This window comes from Thermobia domestica, chromosome 16, assembly GCF_964235325.1.
Source record: "Thermobia domestica chromosome 16, izTheDome1.hap1.1, whole genome shotgun sequence".
NCBI lineage: Eukaryota > Metazoa > Arthropoda > Insecta > Zygentoma > Lepismatidae > Thermobia > Thermobia domestica.
Window position 1 is genome coordinate 104,105,357 of NC_137469.1, and position 17,733 is coordinate 104,123,089.

A 17,733-nucleotide genomic window follows, 5' to 3' on the forward strand; every position below is an offset into this window, starting at 1 on the left:
TAGCGTAACGGGATCGTAATAATAATGCTTTTTTGGCGTGGGTTCAAACCCGGTCCAAGGAAAGTTTCTTATTTTTAAAAAAGTTTTCATAACACTTTTTTCATTAAAATAAGATGAAAATAATACTGATGAGGATTTGCTTACGTTACGCGTGCAGTTTTGCTATACGAATCCATAGTATAAGTAGTAGTAGTAGAAGGAATGGGTTAGAAGCCCGGAAAGGCTCGTTTTTTCCCACCTTGACTCCCATGATATAAATTAACCTCAGCTACTTCTTCAATTTTCTTCTTCTTCAATTTAAACAAAGTGACAACTTTCTTCTATTACTATAATACACAATACACGCACCAGAAGGTTTGGACAACCGCAAACTGCAAAAATCAGAAACGCGTAGCTATTCGTCGAATATGAAAAAATATGAAATGGCATCACCTACCTGTACCACGGACAACGGACCTAATGACAAGACGATTGTTCAGTTTTTTTCGTGGATATATTGACTTTCAAAATTTTATAACACAACTATTTTTCACTATCTGAAACCACAAAGTGATAAATTTTGTTATGGACTAATGAATACTATTTATAATAATTTATGTTCATGAAATCACAGCCATTTGTAATGGTAGCTGTAAAATATACTTAAATGACTTTATTCACTATGGGACTTATGCAGAGTCGTTCTGACGTTTGATTAGTGACATACTAAAGAGTAGGACACATGTTTCCTGCAGTAATCAGACTTTTAGTACGACTCTAATAACACTTCAATACATCTCAGCATTTGACCTTATTTAATGAATTCATGAATTCTGTCCCCATATTATCCTCTGTTATCTAGAATCATCTGATTCTGCAAGCTATTTGTATTTAATAATATTTTACGGTTGCCCAGAATAATGCAATTCAATTTGAAAATGTGTATTAATACAATGTATATTGGCCTTAAAGACTAAGGGCCATATGCAGATATGTTTTAAAGCATTATTAACATCTTACTAAAGATCTGACTACAGCATTAAACATAGTCCGACTTTTGCAGACTCCTTTTGACGTTCGACGAGCGTCATACTAAAGGTTTTTCTACTGCAGCAAACATATGTAAAGTCGAAGCCCTTAGTATTGCTCTAATCACACGTCACGTCTCTGCATAAGGCCTCCTTAGTCGGATTCTTTTGTATTGCTCTAATCACGCGTCTGAGCGACTCTGCATAAGGCCATAATAATCTAAATTCTACAATATGTTAGTTAAACTAGAAACAAATAGTATGAATAGTCAACAAGTAGATGATATCTTAGATTCTCATCTAAATTATAATAAGAAAACTGTTCACTAAACACAGCAAATATCTTTTTTTTTTTTTTTACATTTAAAAAATAAATACAGTGATATTATGTTCCATTGAAATTAATACTGTATCACTTATATATTAAAAAGTTAAATTTTGATATTTGTTAATATTATTTTAGATTTAGATAATTGTACTTGTTTAGATGTATTTCTTTTGTACTTAAATGCGACTTTAAAATTAGCATGCGAGATGTATTTACATGGAATGGACAGATATGTTTTTCTGCGTGTGTTTTATTAAGATATGGCGGCAATTGTGTGACGTCACAACAGGGGCCATGCCTTCTGCCGACATGGTGGAAGCTAAATAATAGATAGCGTTGTAGATGGAAGCATTATTTGTTGTCAGGTTTGTATAACACTTTAAAATAGGAATTAGTAAGTGATAAAATATATGAGAAGTAATTATGTTCTTAAATACCTTGAAATGGAAACAAGGTGCACTGAGTGTCACTAACTAGATGTACGAATTATGATTCTTGTATGGTTTTGTCAACAGAAAAACTGTCTAAAGATAAGATATTTGTTTCTGGTACAGATGTTAGTGCTGATTAAGTAAATCGTTTTGGTACAAATAAAAAACATCGAGGAATGTGGTTAGGGTACGGTTAAATGCATGAAGTGACTTCGAGTTGTCAAAGTTACAATTGTTATATGGAATTTTAAGTAATAAATCTTCATTACAATTTTTAAAAATATACTTTGCATACTGCATTATAAGAAATTCGGATACAGATCGATGTTAACATAAGTTATATGTCAATATTTCAAATATCCATCAAATATAGAAATGTCCTAATTTTGTGTAGTAAATTTCATTGAAAATTTAAGCTTTTTGCATTTCATTTTGTTCAAATAAAAGAAGTTGGTGTAATTTGGTATGTGGTAGTCATGTAATTTTTGACTGAAGAATTGGACTAAAATTGTTTAGTAGCTTACATATAAAGAAAAGAAGTAGCAAAAGAATCGATTTAAGTATATCATTGCGAAGAGTAGATTCGTTAGGTACTAGTTCCTCGAAGCAACTAAAATTATTTAATTACGGAAGCTATTGAATGCATATCTGTTAGCAAAAATTGCAGCTACATTCCATCTGGAGGCATATATTCCATTAAGCTCCACCGGCTTTTCAACATGATAATAAATACCTCTGAATAGATTAGGTGAAGTTACGTTAGGTTTGGTTTCTTTCACTTAATTCATAGGTTTGGCCTGGCGGTGCTTATCGGAACTTTACTTCATTTGGACATGAGAACCACAAGAACAATAGTTTGAAATCTTAGCTGGTCTCTTTTTCAATGCATCTGCTACTATACTGCCCACTAAAACGTGGGGGTTAAGTTCCAAAGTTGGGCGTTGTTTCCAGCAAAATTTTTAAAATTTACAGGTAAGATATGGCTAATTTGATCGTTTGTGTGCTTGATAATATATAGGAGTCTCGAAAAATCTGTTTATGTCTTGTATATAAGCGGTTATAAACATGGGACTATACGGCGAGCGGAGGGAACTACTTGGCGCAAGGTAACCGAACAGTTGCATTGTTGGAAAGAAACGAGCGGGGTTATATGGTTTGTCCGTCCAAAATACCTTTGCTTCTCTATTGTCTTCGAAAAGAGGAAAACTTTCAGTTCAATCCACTCTATATGAGAATTTATTTGGTTAATTAGGAATAGGAGATAATAATTGAGGACTTTGTCATTATAAATTGTGGGTGAAAAGTCACACCTGAATCCTGTGCGGCAGTTGGTGCTGGTTAAGAAATTGGGACCATAAATTTGTAAAATTAGCAGAAGGAATGTGGAATGTTATTTGTACAGATCAATGTATAGTCAGGAGCGAACGTATGTGAATCGCTGATTTGAGAAACTCATAAGTCAGTAATGCCATAAGTGAATGATATGTGACGTTTCTCAACTCAGGAATACTTGTTGCAGCACGATATTGCACGTACTATTAGCGTGACTTGTGACATATCACTACCCAACGATATAAGCTATCCTTCAAGAATCAAAGCTGCATATGACTCATTTTCGGCATATGGCTGATTTACGACGTTTCTCAAATCAATGATTCATATATCGATACCTTTACTCGTTATAATATAGGAGACAGAAATGCAAAGTGCGTTTCTTTTTTAAGAGATGGAAGGGCTCGGAGGAAAAAAAAAGTTCTCAGGGGTTTAGCTTAGATTTTTTTTTAAAATGCTTAAATTTTAGCGGAGAAAGGACATTTTGGTTGAGATACACCATATATGTGAATTTTCTCTGGATTCTCCTGTTCCCTCTCACTTTTTCATTCATTCATCATCATCTCCTTTAGCTTATATAGATATGCGAGGTACGTTAAACTGAAAGATTTTACTTGGAGAGACAGCAGTGGTTCAGCCTTTGATTTGCCATTATAATACGTAAAAAAAATTCATTACTGAATTCTGAAAATCCTGTTGACAAGAAGTCAGAGGAAATCGGTCATTCAATAGCAGAGAAAAAGTGTAAATCGGAAATGCAGCGGGTTTTCTAGTTGCAAAAAATTGTTTATGGAGCTATCAAGGACAAAAATGTTGTAGTTAAAAGTTTAATATTGTTAGCAGTGACTCTTCTGAAAATGTAGTGGGTTTCATGGAACAAGGTCATCGTTTAGAATTTACGGCTAGAGTGCAGTTTATGCCGAACAAGTGATTTTGTCACTAAAAGTTCACTGTAACTATATGTAACATTTATTGAGTCTCCTATATTCAAGGTAGGAAATTTTTAAACACTGTTCGCAAGTTTATTATTTCCAAACATCTTGACGATAAAACAGAAAAGGAGGAGAAATTCTGTAGGTAATGATCTAAATTACCCAAAACAGCTATTTATGACTTCAGTTTTATAAAACAATCACTCTGAAGCTCAGAATAAAATATATGTTCCGAACGGAGAACAGGATGGAAGTAAGATTTTGTACAAAAGCAAAAATGATTGCGTCTCTCTCTTGGTTTACGTTATGTTTTCCTTGCCTGCTAGATTGAAGATAGGCAATCAGTAAAACACATAGGCCTATATCAAGATGTACAACTTTCAGGTACTTGATTAAATAGTTAGGCAAACAAAACAGCACTTTGGGATATGTGAGTTGCATAATTTATACTTGAATATAACAACTGCAATTTCAGTTCGAAACCCAATCAGAACAGCCAATCGACACTGGACTCTCAACTACTGAATACTGTAAACGTTCTTTCTTAATTAGAGAATCCACTTCAGGGGAACAAAAGTGGTACTTGAACAAGAATATTATAAAAAGTGAAAAACAATTTAAAATTTTCTTTTCCCTCAAAAAAAGGCGATTTGTACTTTCGAGCGCCGAAAGGGAGAGAACAATATAGCAATCTTGAAAAAAAAAAAAAAAAAATCGATTTCAGGATTTCAACGCGACAAATTTTTCTTTTAGGCAATTCATTCATTTTTGATTAGTTCAATAATTCCGACTCCAAAAGAACTAATTCTTCGTAACAGTTCCTTCAATGTTCCGAAGAACCAGTTCATCTGAAAAGGAATCGAATTAAGAATCATGGCGATTCCTGCTGTCATTCTTTCGCTAATTATTTTAAACATTGCTTTTTGAAGTAACGAAAAGTTTACTGTCCACTCTTAGAATAGTTCTAAATTAATCAGTATTTCAATTATTCAGTGTTTAAAATAATAAACGAATTTACTTCACCAGGAAACACCATATTTCCCAACTTCACCAAATTGTAGAAGACAATGCATAGAAACCTAAAACTGCCCATGATATCGGAATTCTTGTGCCAAAAGCCAGTGAAGTAATTGATGAAGTTTTATTCATTTGAGGAGGAGGAGAAGCCCCCGCTTACCCCCCAACAAACTACCATTGTATATAAAAATTAAAAAATGTATATTAAAGGAAAAATAACTACATGCGTACAAAATTATATAGATGAATACAATTCAGCTGCATGCCTCATAAACGTTACATATTTGCCACTTTCAGTCGTTCTCCACGAAAGGTGAAAAATAACTTACACTTCTTGTCACACGAAATACAATACGAAGTCTTATTTAATTTCAGTATTTCCACATAGAAACAAAATTTGTAACAACTCTCTTCTGTGTTGCAAACTTCACTTGACAAATTAAATGACTTTAAATTACAGAGAAATTCCTCAGAAAATAACTCAACGAATATAACGTTCCTCACTAAAAGTATTCTTCAAATTTCAAACTCGGTACATTTCACTCTCATGAGACCAACAAATGATTACTGCAGCGTGCAAGCAAGGTGACAGAGAAACCATCTGATCTCTGTTCCCTGCTATACAAGAATCACTCTGACATAGTGACTGGAACAGGTTTGTTTAAAAAAAATCGAAACAATTTTAACCGAAAGAATCGAATCATTGAATCAAAAGAGTCGAAAAAATGAATGAGTTGCCTAAAATAAAGACTTGGTTTCCATGCATATTTACACGTTTCAGGCCCATACATACTGAAAAAGTGATTTTTCGGCGTCCGTTTGTCTTGATGTACATCACCTAGAGGCCATATCGTTCAACGTATCTCAACTAAATTTTAAACTTCAGTTATTTATGAGATTTGCCAGGGGAAGGAGATCGATTTTTTCCGTACCCATAAAAAAATAAGAGTAGTTTATTTAAGGGTAAAAATTGAAAATTGCAATTTTCTCAAACAGCTGGAACGATTTTGTGTATACTTCATAAATACACTTTTAGAAAACAACCCCATATTGTGATAGGCCTATGTCATTTCTCTGAAAAAAAAATATATATTCTGTTGCTTTTTTTTTCGGACGATTTTCTCAAAAATGACTCTCACGATTATGTTCATATTTTATAATCATTTCATAAATAATCTGACAGTATGGTATAACTCATTTGTGTAGAAGGAAATGTACTAGGGATTTTTTTTTGACGATTTTCTCAAAAACGATTCAGGCAATTTTGTTTATATTTCATAAATAGCTGGTTCGTTAATAACTGTAATGTGTAAATTATTCCGTACGATAAAAATTCACAACGGATAAATTACTTTTGGGATTAGATTTCTTTCCAGACTACTCTCAAAAACGACTCAGGTGATTTTGTTAATATTTGGTAAATATTTCGTTATTATTCCTATAATGTTGACTAAATGACTTCCATGAGAATATGTAAAGGAATAGTTTTTTTCTGATTTTTTTTTTTTTTTTTTTTTTTTATACCACACATTGCGATTTTCTTATTATTTTATAAACAGATATTTCACTAATAACCATATGTCAGGTGACTTCTTATGGAAAAATTTACAAGTGGTAGTTTACTTTTGGGGCTGAATTTTCTTTCGGCGAAGTCTCCCCAAAACCTTATAATTTTGTTCGTATTTCAGAAGAAAATGTTTCATTAATAATTGCAGCACAACATGATCTGTCTTAATGGATTGTAGCGAGAAAGTTTAGTGCGGTTGCCCGTATCTTATTTTATGGAGAAACAAAAAGTTCCGTCCAATAAAAGACTGCTTTCTCGCATCTCTACTTTTTATCGTGTAGTACTGCCTAAGGTATCAATTATGAACGTAGTGTACTGATTCGATATATAACTATACAAGTGTCCCAAAGCTGCCCCACACGTAAAGCAGAGAGATTTACGTCATATAAAGTTTTTCCCCACTATTTATTTTTGCGTGTATCACTAACGCTACTGCTCCCTACGGATTTGCTCCGCTCCTGCTTTCTGCGCTAACTCGGTTATATACACATTGACGTTCCCATTAAACCTTAATCAATCAGTTTGACACTTTTTGCTATAATGTGACCACCTTACACAGGTCGGTTACTGGTTTTTGCATAGTAGTTTTTATAGCATACTAGCTGAGATGCTCATTCTTCTCATGGGAAAATAAGTTTATGGGGAATATTTAAATCTTCTTCCCCATAAAATATTTATTTCAGTGAAAGTTTAATAAAAAAAAAAAAAAAAAATACAGAAGATTCTACTTTTGACGCAAATGTTGAAACACCGTATTTCCACAGAACACACCTTTAATCGGATTGATAAGAAAAAAAAAGTTTGAAGTAGCTACTGTCTATCTTCTAAAAGTCATTTTAAACGGGACAAACGTTTCGCCGATCCTGAAAACTATTGAGTTCGACGCAAATTCTGTCATTTTTGACATTTTATTTTTCACCTCCCCACCTCACTCTCTGCAAGTGGGGATGAACTGAAACAGTATTGGGAGTATCACTGTTTACTTCAGCGACCCCGAAAACTGTGGATTCGACTTAATATCAGCCATTTTCTATTATTTTTATGTCAAAATACTCCCCCGTAGGGTGCTGATGGAGCTGAACTTGAATTTAAATGACGTCTTTAGTGTCATTCTTTATCTAAGCGACCCTAAAAACTATGTTTTCGACACTAATATCGGTCATTCTCGATGATTCCCTTCGGTGTGCAAGAGGGAGTCTTATGCTAACTGGGGGACAGAACTTAAAGGGAATCGAAACCTTTCACCAGTCAACTCATGGACCTCAAAAACTATGGATTTGACACTAATATCGGTCGTTTTCGATAATTTTTTATGTGTTTCACCCCTTCCCCTCAATGTATGCTAGGGGATCTTATTCTGGTGGTATTCTTTTTAGACTGCAAGTAATGTGTGTACACAGTTTAGTTAAAATTGCTCCAGGCGTTTCATAGCTAAGGTGAAATACACATAAACAGACATTCATCTATTTATATATAAAAATGTCACTACCCTGGGGGACATGGTGGCTTATTGGTAAAGCGCTATCTGATGCGTGAAGTCTCTGTTTCGATCCTCGGCTAAGTATGTGATGGACATCATGTACATTCATGTCCAAAATTATTGTCGCATGTCTATAAACATGTTGTTCTAGGAACATAATTTGATAACGAATTCGTCCGGTATTTCTTATAATGGTAGTATGTGTATAATCGGCAAAGACATGTATGTGGCAAATTTCATGTCAAAAGAGCAATAAATAAGAATAACAAAACGAAAATAAAACTTTCTTGTTCATTTAGCAACATTTTGTTTTATTTATTCTAATTTTCGTATTTATAATTATTTTCCTATGAAATCTACCACAAATATAAATTTCCCGATTATACACATAGTATCAGTATTAAAAGTACCCTGAAAAATCATTATCAAATTATATTCTTACAAGAAGACAGTTATAGATATGCGACAATAATTTTGGACATGAGTGTACGTGGAATTTCTCGGAATACTTCCGTTTCCTCTCACAGTCTCATTTCACTAGTTCTTCCATCATCATTCACTTGTCTTAATGACTCGTCTCCCTTCCTAACTGGCATAATCATTGGATGTTAAACTGAAAGATTTCACTTCATTCTTGTCACCATGCTGTATTTGTACCTATAACGGTTAAGCCCTCTCAGGAAAGTCAGCATTCAGGAATGCATTTCCTCTTATAGGAAACAATGTTTAAAGATCCGAAGTGTACATCAAACTTAATGCAGTGGTTCACAACCTGTATTGAATCAACTTTGAGACATGTACCAGTAAACGCCTCCAGGGGCAACAACAACGCACAATACTACGTAGTCACTACCTCATAGAAACTTATAGTCTTACACTGCTATAATTTATGTTAATAAAAACATCAAGTAAGTATGTCGCGAAGTCGTAGACTTTCAGTAAAGTGTGTCGTCAATCAAAAAATGATTCGGAGCCACTGACAATATATGGTCTCTATTCTTAACCTGCACGGAACAGTTTGTCTCAGTAAAATTAGAACTTTTCCCCTGGTCCAATTGGCATCTTTACGCAGACATGAAGAATGGTTCTACTTTCAACAGTGAGAAAAAAAAGTCGCATTAGCAGATGCACATACTCTGGAGCCTGCTCCATACAGACGCACCCCATACACATCCTCCTGTGTCTGAGGCGTATTATGTCCAATTCTATCCTGAAGTAACCACCCCGGACCTAGCACAGTGCGCCATGCATAACTTATCCGTAAAGATACAACAAAATTATCTGTCGCAATACACTTTTAAAACAGTTCTACAGGTGTCTGCGTAAAGATAATTGGAGCGTGATGTAAAGTTCAACAATTCATGTTTCTGTTTAATAGATGACAAAATATAATATTGGTCATAATAATGATTAACAGGGGATCTTGTTTTTAACCTCTTACCGGTAACACTTTCTGTTACTTCTTACGGAGTAGAGGAGATATAATTACAAATGGACTACAGTGACTAGCCAACTGCTTCACCTGATTTGCTGATCTTTTGCATAGGAGGTTGAGATAAACCGTCTTTATTTCTAAAAAAGAGTTGAAAGTTTCAAGAAACAAAGTAAAATCACACTTTCTTGTAATTTCAATATAACAAACTAATAGAAAATAAACGAAAACCTGCTGCGCATAAAGCGAGTTGATCTTGTTTCTTTTCCTTTTTTTTTTTTTTTTCATATTGGGATCTTAAAACGGTTCTTCAGGAAAACAGATGAAGACTTGTGGAATTTATTTTCTGTAACATCCTTCAGCAAGTAAAACACGATGAGTAGAATCTTTAAAATTATAATTTTTTATAGAAATATATAATGATTTGTTTGTTACTTCTATGTCTGATGCATGAAGTCCCTGGATTTTGTGGTAGACAAACACCATAAGGCTGGGTGTTCTCTCATTGCCTCCCACTTTTTTCATTCTACCGTTATCTTCCATCTCATTATCATCGTCTCCGTGAACCTCGGTGCGTAATCGTTGGATGTGAAACTAAACAAAAAATGTTCCTATATTTTTAAATTAGACCCAAAAATCTATTTTAAATTAAATTTCATGGCAATTCAAGCTTTTGCTAGGAACAGTAATTTAGATATTTAAAATCTAAGAATACTGCTGATATTTCATTATGTTAAAGTAGCCCTTACACATTTTAAACTTATAGTCTCCTATGGCTGAAAGAAAAATAAGTTTTTGTAACAGCATTCATTATTAGAATATCTGTAGCTTACATGTATGTATATTTACGTCACTTCACACTTAGTGACGATTCCACGCGCCGATGAAAAACCAGAAATTTTGCATCTTTGCTTTTCTGAGGTAGACCGATGTTAAACTGAAGTCCATATTTGTATTTATGCTTAACTAACAACTACCTTTTTATTTGCTTGTCTCAGACTGATGTATTTACATCATACTTTCTTCATATTACACAACTTAATGCAATGCACGTTCCTGTATGTATCCAAAATATAATTTCCAACCCTGGAATCATCCGAACTTAATACCTTAACATTCTTTCATGAATTTTTAAACATTATTTTTGTGCCATGAAATTATTTTATGCGATACTGCAATATTGTAAATAAAAGGGAATTTCAATATCATCGAAATTATTCTCTTTCTCCTTAGAAATGGAAATTTCAGCAAAGCCGAAGTACATGTTCCTTCGTTTTAAATTAAAAGTTTGTACACTGAGTTACAGATCCAGAGTTGGCTGGTTTAAGCCATGGTGGCTTAAACCAGGTGTTTAATAATAATAATAATAATAATAATAATAATAATAATAATAATAATAATAATAATAATAATAATAATAATAATAATAACTGGTTTAACCCCCCCCCCCCAAAAAAAAAAACGAAAAATGTTTATAAAAGTGCAAGTGTTCGTAAAATCTTGATGAACACACATTTGTGGGTTATCACGTGTCACTCCCGCATATTATTCGTATTATATTCACACCTAAATTCCCCATTCATTACCGTACTCAAATAGATTATACTACAAAAGCAACTTTTTATTATATAAGCTTATCAATGTTTCTTTTGTGATTTTTTTATAGTTTGTTTTTATTGTTATGCAATTGCAATCAAAGAAAAATTTTAAATATTGTTTCGTTTTAATAATGTTTACTATTGATAAAATACATCGAAATACCGTACTTTTTTGGGGAGGGCCATACAAACCCCACGAGAGGCATTTACTGAAATCAGAAGTATCTTTGGTATCTTTTTATGTATAAATGGGTCAGAGCCAAAGTGGACTCAAATAATTCTTATCTTTATTCACTTTTCTTACTGATATGCAAATGAAGTCGTTATATTTCTTTAACTTGGACTAATAAAAGTCGTAGTGAACTAACTTGGACTTAATTAGTTCTTCTGTACTCTGCAGTATTTTGAAATTGTCCATATACAATTCTTTGTAATGGTTTCACTTGTGTAACTGTTTATATTTTTGTTCTTCTTAAATGACTCTTGACAATTAGATAATTATATTAAAAGTATGTAAAGATCAGTACAACGTATCAGGAGTCCTTCGTGAGTGAGTCGGCAGACCTTCGCATTTGTGGCCAATTAGTCCCAGTTTCGAGTTCAAATGGAGGACAATTTCTCTCGGATGTAAGCCAAGAAGCGGTTTGGATTCCGCTTTAAGCTTATGTGACCACTTCCAGCATAACCTGGTTGTTGCATAATAACACCAAGGTGAAACAAACTTATTTCTGTCCATATGTGACATAAATACACAGGGCAAATTATTTAAACCAAAAAACCTAGTTCAAATAAATAAATAAATAAAACAGGTTTAAACCCCCAAAAAAACTTTTTTTTTGTTTTTCAATAAAAAAAAAAAACATGGTTTTTGCCAACCCTGTTCAGATCTCAAACTTCAGCGAATGCACAGTTTCGTCACTTTCTGACTAAAGAAAGAAAATTTTTAGTATTTTATAAATGTCTCCTTTTCTCTTGTGGATTGGGATTTCTTGAAATCGCTAAAACTCATGTTCTGTTTTTAATGAAGAGTTCATATGCCAAGTTCCATTTGTCTAAAGCGAATGATTTGTGAGATACACTATTCTTGGAGGAAATTTTGAACGCCTCTTTACCCGCTTAGAATGGATATTTAAAAAAAAAAATCCTCACCTACCTCTTACTTTCGTGACAAAAGGAGTATTCTGTTCAAAATTCACATTAATATCTGTAGTAGTATGATTTGGGCGAATCTAGGAAACGCTTTTGGCGGAATGTGACATATATTCTGAAAGAGTCAATGCTAATTAGGAAGTAAATGGATTCCCACCGCCATTCTGGATTTAAAGGAGCTAAGTGTTACTTGTCAGATTCTTCCATATTCCCAAAAAGAGATGGAAAGACTTATTACCATCCTAATCACGAACCGCTGCGTGATCTTATTAATCTGTAATATTCTGCCTCACTTTACTCGGTCCATGTCCCATTTCTATCCTACAACTATATCGCAGTATATTTATCTCTGATTACTTTATGAACTCAACTGTGGTAATCCTAACATAACTTTTATTCCATTAAACTGAAAACTCTTGAATTAGTAACATAGTAAGGGCCATCACATTTTTTTCGTCATGCAAAACTCCTATTTTGATTTAAATGAAATTGTGATATTATCTTTTAAGAGCTTATTACGAGCAGCAGATTCAATGTAATATGTTGCTTGTGGAGGTAGGTAGTAGCGAAACTATAATATTATTAATAATAAAAGGACATGTGCTGTACAAGGTGACGTTGTGAACATCGTGGCCATGCCAATACAGTTATAATAAGTCCATTAAATCAGAAGTTCGGAAGAATTATTCATATGAGGCGTTCTAGATAGCAAAGCGAACTCAACAAAGGGTTGTTTTTGGAAAAATGCATTTTGTTTCTGCATTATAGATTATGGAAATTAAGTTTTTCTCAAAAAAAAAAAGTTATGATCATGTGGTGAAAGAGTCCTTTGTCTCCAAGCTTACATCTGCAATTTGAAATTGGATTCAATATCACAATGCAGATATGAATAATCTAGCAGTAAGTCATTGTGGGTAATAATAATAATAATAATGATAATAATACTTCTTCGGGTAAATAAAAGTTTGACCCGGTGTTGAGTTCACTTCCGAAGTGCCTGATATCTACACTCGATTTTTTTAATCTAAATACATGCAAATAGGTAATTTGTTCATTTCAGAGGTGTTTTTGTCGTTTTTCACTCCGTACATTCAGTGCATCTTTCCATAAACTACCTTTCTGCTCAGTATATATGACTGGTAATAGTTAATGGTTATTTTTCATTCAGTAGTAGTGTTCTATTTGATTCTATAATGCTGTACAAAAAAAAAAAAAAAAAAAAAAAAAAAAAACTGGGTAAGTCAAAGAGAATGAGACATGTTGACATTGTATGGAAGTAACTAATTTCGATGAGAGAACGGTGCCAATAGAAAAAAATTTGGAAAGAATTAACTTTCATCTCCAGCAAGGGCAATACGATGGGAAAATGGCAAGATACAGAGTGAAAGCGAATTCTGTGTTAACGAAGATTTGACTCGGCTACAACTGGTCACCTAAATCATCGGAATTAAACATTTGAGAATTTTTCTGTCTTCAGAGGGTTTGCGGAGGATATTATGTATGTTGAAACTCCCAGAAGATATGTCAACTTCAGTGTATGGCTATTGTCTTCAAAGCCTAGATGTTCATCCATGACAAGAACCAATTTTCCACGTGGAGTTTCCTTGATTCTCTTATTTCCTTCCACGTTCTTACGTTCACTTTTATTAAGTGTCCGTTTCCTTTAAGGCTTTCTCTGCTGATTTAGTGGCTAGAGCCCGCGCCTTTGATGCAGGAGGTCTTGAGTTCGATTTCGCATTATGGTAGTTTGGATATCATCTGAAACTGTAGGTCCAAGCTTCATGTACCTCCGGTTTTTAAAAAAGGACACTAAACTCAAACCAACACTAAACACTCCTTTAACGTGTAGGCTTAACCATGAGATGTTAACCGAAGTTCTTTTTTATAATTGACAGGTCGTTCTCAGCGGAGAAGGACGTTTTAGCGCGGCCGTTTGGACGCAAACCCGTATATCTAAATAGGTTAATGTACTTAAATGTGTTATAATGTATTTCATAACCTGAACCCAGATGTTTACGCACTAAAAGCCTTGAAGATAGACACTAATATCACAAAAACTCTGTCGTAAAAAATAAGTGCAGAACTTGAAATTAAAAAATTCAGAAAGGTTAAATTTGACCCCATTTTTTTTTTTAAATCAAAAACTCGAAATTTTCATATGTTATAGTATGTCCTATAGTAAACAGTCACTGAAAGTCTCAGTTGCATTCAATGCTTTGTTTAGTTCTAGTAAATTTTTGTATAATGGAGAAAGAAAAAAATACGGGTCTAATTATTTTGTTTCTAGAATGATATATCCTATTCTCAGGAAAATCGGAGACTGTGACCTACAGAAATTTTTTTCAGCATGAATCTGTATTGAACTAAAATAAAAGTTACTGTAGACATCCTATGACACTCTAAAATAAACTTCTGTAGAGTTACCTTTATAATATTTCTAACGTAAAGGATTAGGCATTTTGAATATTCATAACTTATAGCTATTCATAACATTGTATTACTGCTTATTACTATGTATTTGCAACAGAGATAATTGGACAGAAAACCGCGAACAAGAAGTAAACAGTGAAATAAATATATTTATTGAATAATTTATTTTGTTACATTTACCATGACATTATCATTCCATTACAGGATTATGAGCCAAACTCCGCAAGTATTCTCATTGTCAACAGTTTCAAAATTCTGTACATTACGGCGAATCCTTTCATCTGCCTGAATATATTTTCTCCTTTTTGGGGACGGCTCTTCTCCTCGAAGCATTGGGTGATATCAATAAAACGGAGAAGTTACTCATTATTCCCAATTTTGTAGTAGTTACTTGCATTGGTATCAATAAAATGAGAACTGAGCACTACTCGTCTCGGCTGACCTCGGAGAAGCCCTGCCCTTTTGAAATAACCACACCTCTATTCTCGAACCGAGTGACTACTCCGCGTTAAAAATCAAAAACTCCTCTGTGATGCTAGTAACTTCTCCAAATTTGTGGAGCAAGTTAAATAGGTGACTCCCTGCGAAATATGGCAGAATATATGATTGTTTTGTTACTAGAAAAACTTGTAAACTGCATAGAAATGTTGCAAATGGAGATTACAAAAAACATTATAGGTTCATGAAAGAAAATGTAGAGTGATTAGCACAACATTTTTTTTAGGAGAGTCAACCGAAATTCGGGGTGGTGGTGCACTACGTAATGAGGAAAAGATGCGGGTTTTCTTGCGTTACGTGAGTGATCCGGGATTCCTGGTCGGAATGTGAGGGGATTCTGGTGTGGCCCAAGGTACTATGTCTATGACTACTACAAGTGTAATGGATGCGATTATTGCGAAATCTGAAAATCCGAAAGTGTGCGTAATATGCAAACAGCAAAAGCAGAGTGGCAAGAACAATATAAATTTCCGGGTTCTATCGGAGCACTTGACTATACACACGTGGCAATAAAGAAATCTAGTATTTTGGAGACGAATACACAAATAGGAAGAGCTCATTCGTGGCTAAGCGGTTAGTGTACATGCCTTTGGCATGGGAGACCCGCGTTCGATTCCCAGCGGGAGCTCATGTAGTTCGGATTCCACGTTAATCAGTGGTTCCTGTCTCATATAGCCTCGCTACTGAAAAGGACGTTAAACTCAAAATCAACTCAACTCAACGTTGATAGAAAGGGTGTATACATGAGAATGTATTTTGTTTATGTCAAGGCGAAAGGGGACACGTATGGTGTAGAAAACGCCGTCAGATGGAGTGCTTTATGACGTGATTGGCTTGATTTGTTTTTTAAAGGAAACAAAGGGGCCAAGTGTCTGATTTCGTTCTTAAAGCCAAACAATCTACAAAGACCTTGCACAACATGTGATATGCACTTTACGTGTTAATCTTGATATTGCTGGGTTCGAATCAACATCCATCAGCTCCATAGGTTCGTTCCCATGGTTTCGGTGTTACTTTCTTGTTTCCCGTTTTTTCTTTTCTTCTTTTTTTATTTTTGTTTTATTCTCGCTCGAATATTAAATATTCTCTTTTTGATTTGTGTCTCAGTCGTCGATGTATTTGATATTTCGTTGCATTTCACTGTAATTGCCTTCAAAGCTTCGGCTTTCCTTCGTTTACTTTCTGGTAACTGTGACTTTGAAAGTACCACTGGAAACTCTTTTATAACATCCACAAATGCACTTTGATTAAAGCTGTCGTTGCTACTTGCCCGTTCCATGGCGTTTAGGATACTACGCCATAGGTTAAAAACAACGAAATGACCGCGCGACGGATGGGAGAAATGAGTAATCACTTCTTTTATTGATACGGCTCACTGCCACGCGCAGAGAAAACGCGAGTGAACGCTCATGAATCTGGAGCATTCTAGACCTGAGTAATAGTTTGTTCTATTGATACGAAATTGAGGGAGGAGATTACTCCAGCTGTAGTTACTCCGATTCTCGAGCAGGACTTCTCAGGAGTAGTTACTTATTTTTATTGATATCACCCATTGTCTAGTGCACAATCTGCCTACAGTAAATTTTATTTGGCCTATTCTTCCTGTTTCAATGTATAGTTAGTGTCTGTAAGTGCCTATTTTTATGAAATCTGAAATAACTTTCTATTAATAAAATAGAGTCCCAACTATGCAGCCTAATGGGCAGATCAAATAAAAAAAATCAATAAACACTTTCTGAACTACCCATAGCATTAAAAACACTATTTTTATCCCAAAACCAACTCTTATTCGTTTTTTCTGACCTCTTGGTACAGGTTATTATTTAATAGAACATTTTTTTATGTTTTGTACCATGCGTTTTAATAATTCCTTATAGAAAAAGAAAGTGCAAAAATGAAAATATGTACAGTATTGTACACATTTTAAGATAAATTTTATTATGTCTGACTCAAAAAAACAAGTACATAGTGCAGTATGAATATATATGCAGTGTAGTGGAGTATATGTCTAAAATAACTGAACATTAACGAAAAACGTACGTTTTTTTTTAAATACAGAAATTACATGCCTCTACATATATATCTTATTTTATTAAAAAGAAATATTTTAAAACTAAGCCGCATAGTACGGAGACCGGATAGTCGCGACGCGGATAGTCGAGAGTCTGCTGCAGTACCTTTTCATTTCGTATCAACTGGTAGAGAAAAGTTGTACAGAAACTTGCTGTGTTCAAGATGTTATTTTTAGTGTTTGCAAAATTATCTGTGGAAATATTTCGAAATTTCCAGTGCCTATTTTCATATTTCGGTGCCTAAACATCCGGGCTCTTGGTATGAAATACACTAACATATGTCCCTTCATGTGCGGATGGGAGAAATGAGTAATCACTTCTTTTATTGATACGGCTCACTGCCACGCGCAGAGAAAACGCGAGTGAACGCTCATGAATCTGGAGCATTCTAGACCTGAGTAATAGTTTGTTCTATTGATACGAAATTGAGGGAGGAGATTACTCCAGCTGTAGTTACTCC

General features: G+C 34.2%; 1 protein-coding gene across 2 annotated transcripts in view; it reads left to right on the forward strand.

Moving 5' to 3' along the window:
* The first annotated feature begins 1,543 nt into the window (after positions 1–1,543).
* LOC145673298 (uncharacterized) overlaps positions 1,544–17,733 on the forward strand; it is a 56,889-nt gene continuing 40,699 nt past the window's right edge. The window contains exon 1 of one of the 2 annotated variants that reach the window (XM_081742880.1): positions 1,544–1,700. The gene's annotated coding sequence lies outside the window, so the exon portion shown is untranslated. Of the gene's footprint in view, positions 1,701–2,595; positions 2,739–17,733 lie in introns of those variants that run through there. The other variant, XM_081742881.1, reaches the window with a different exon arrangement.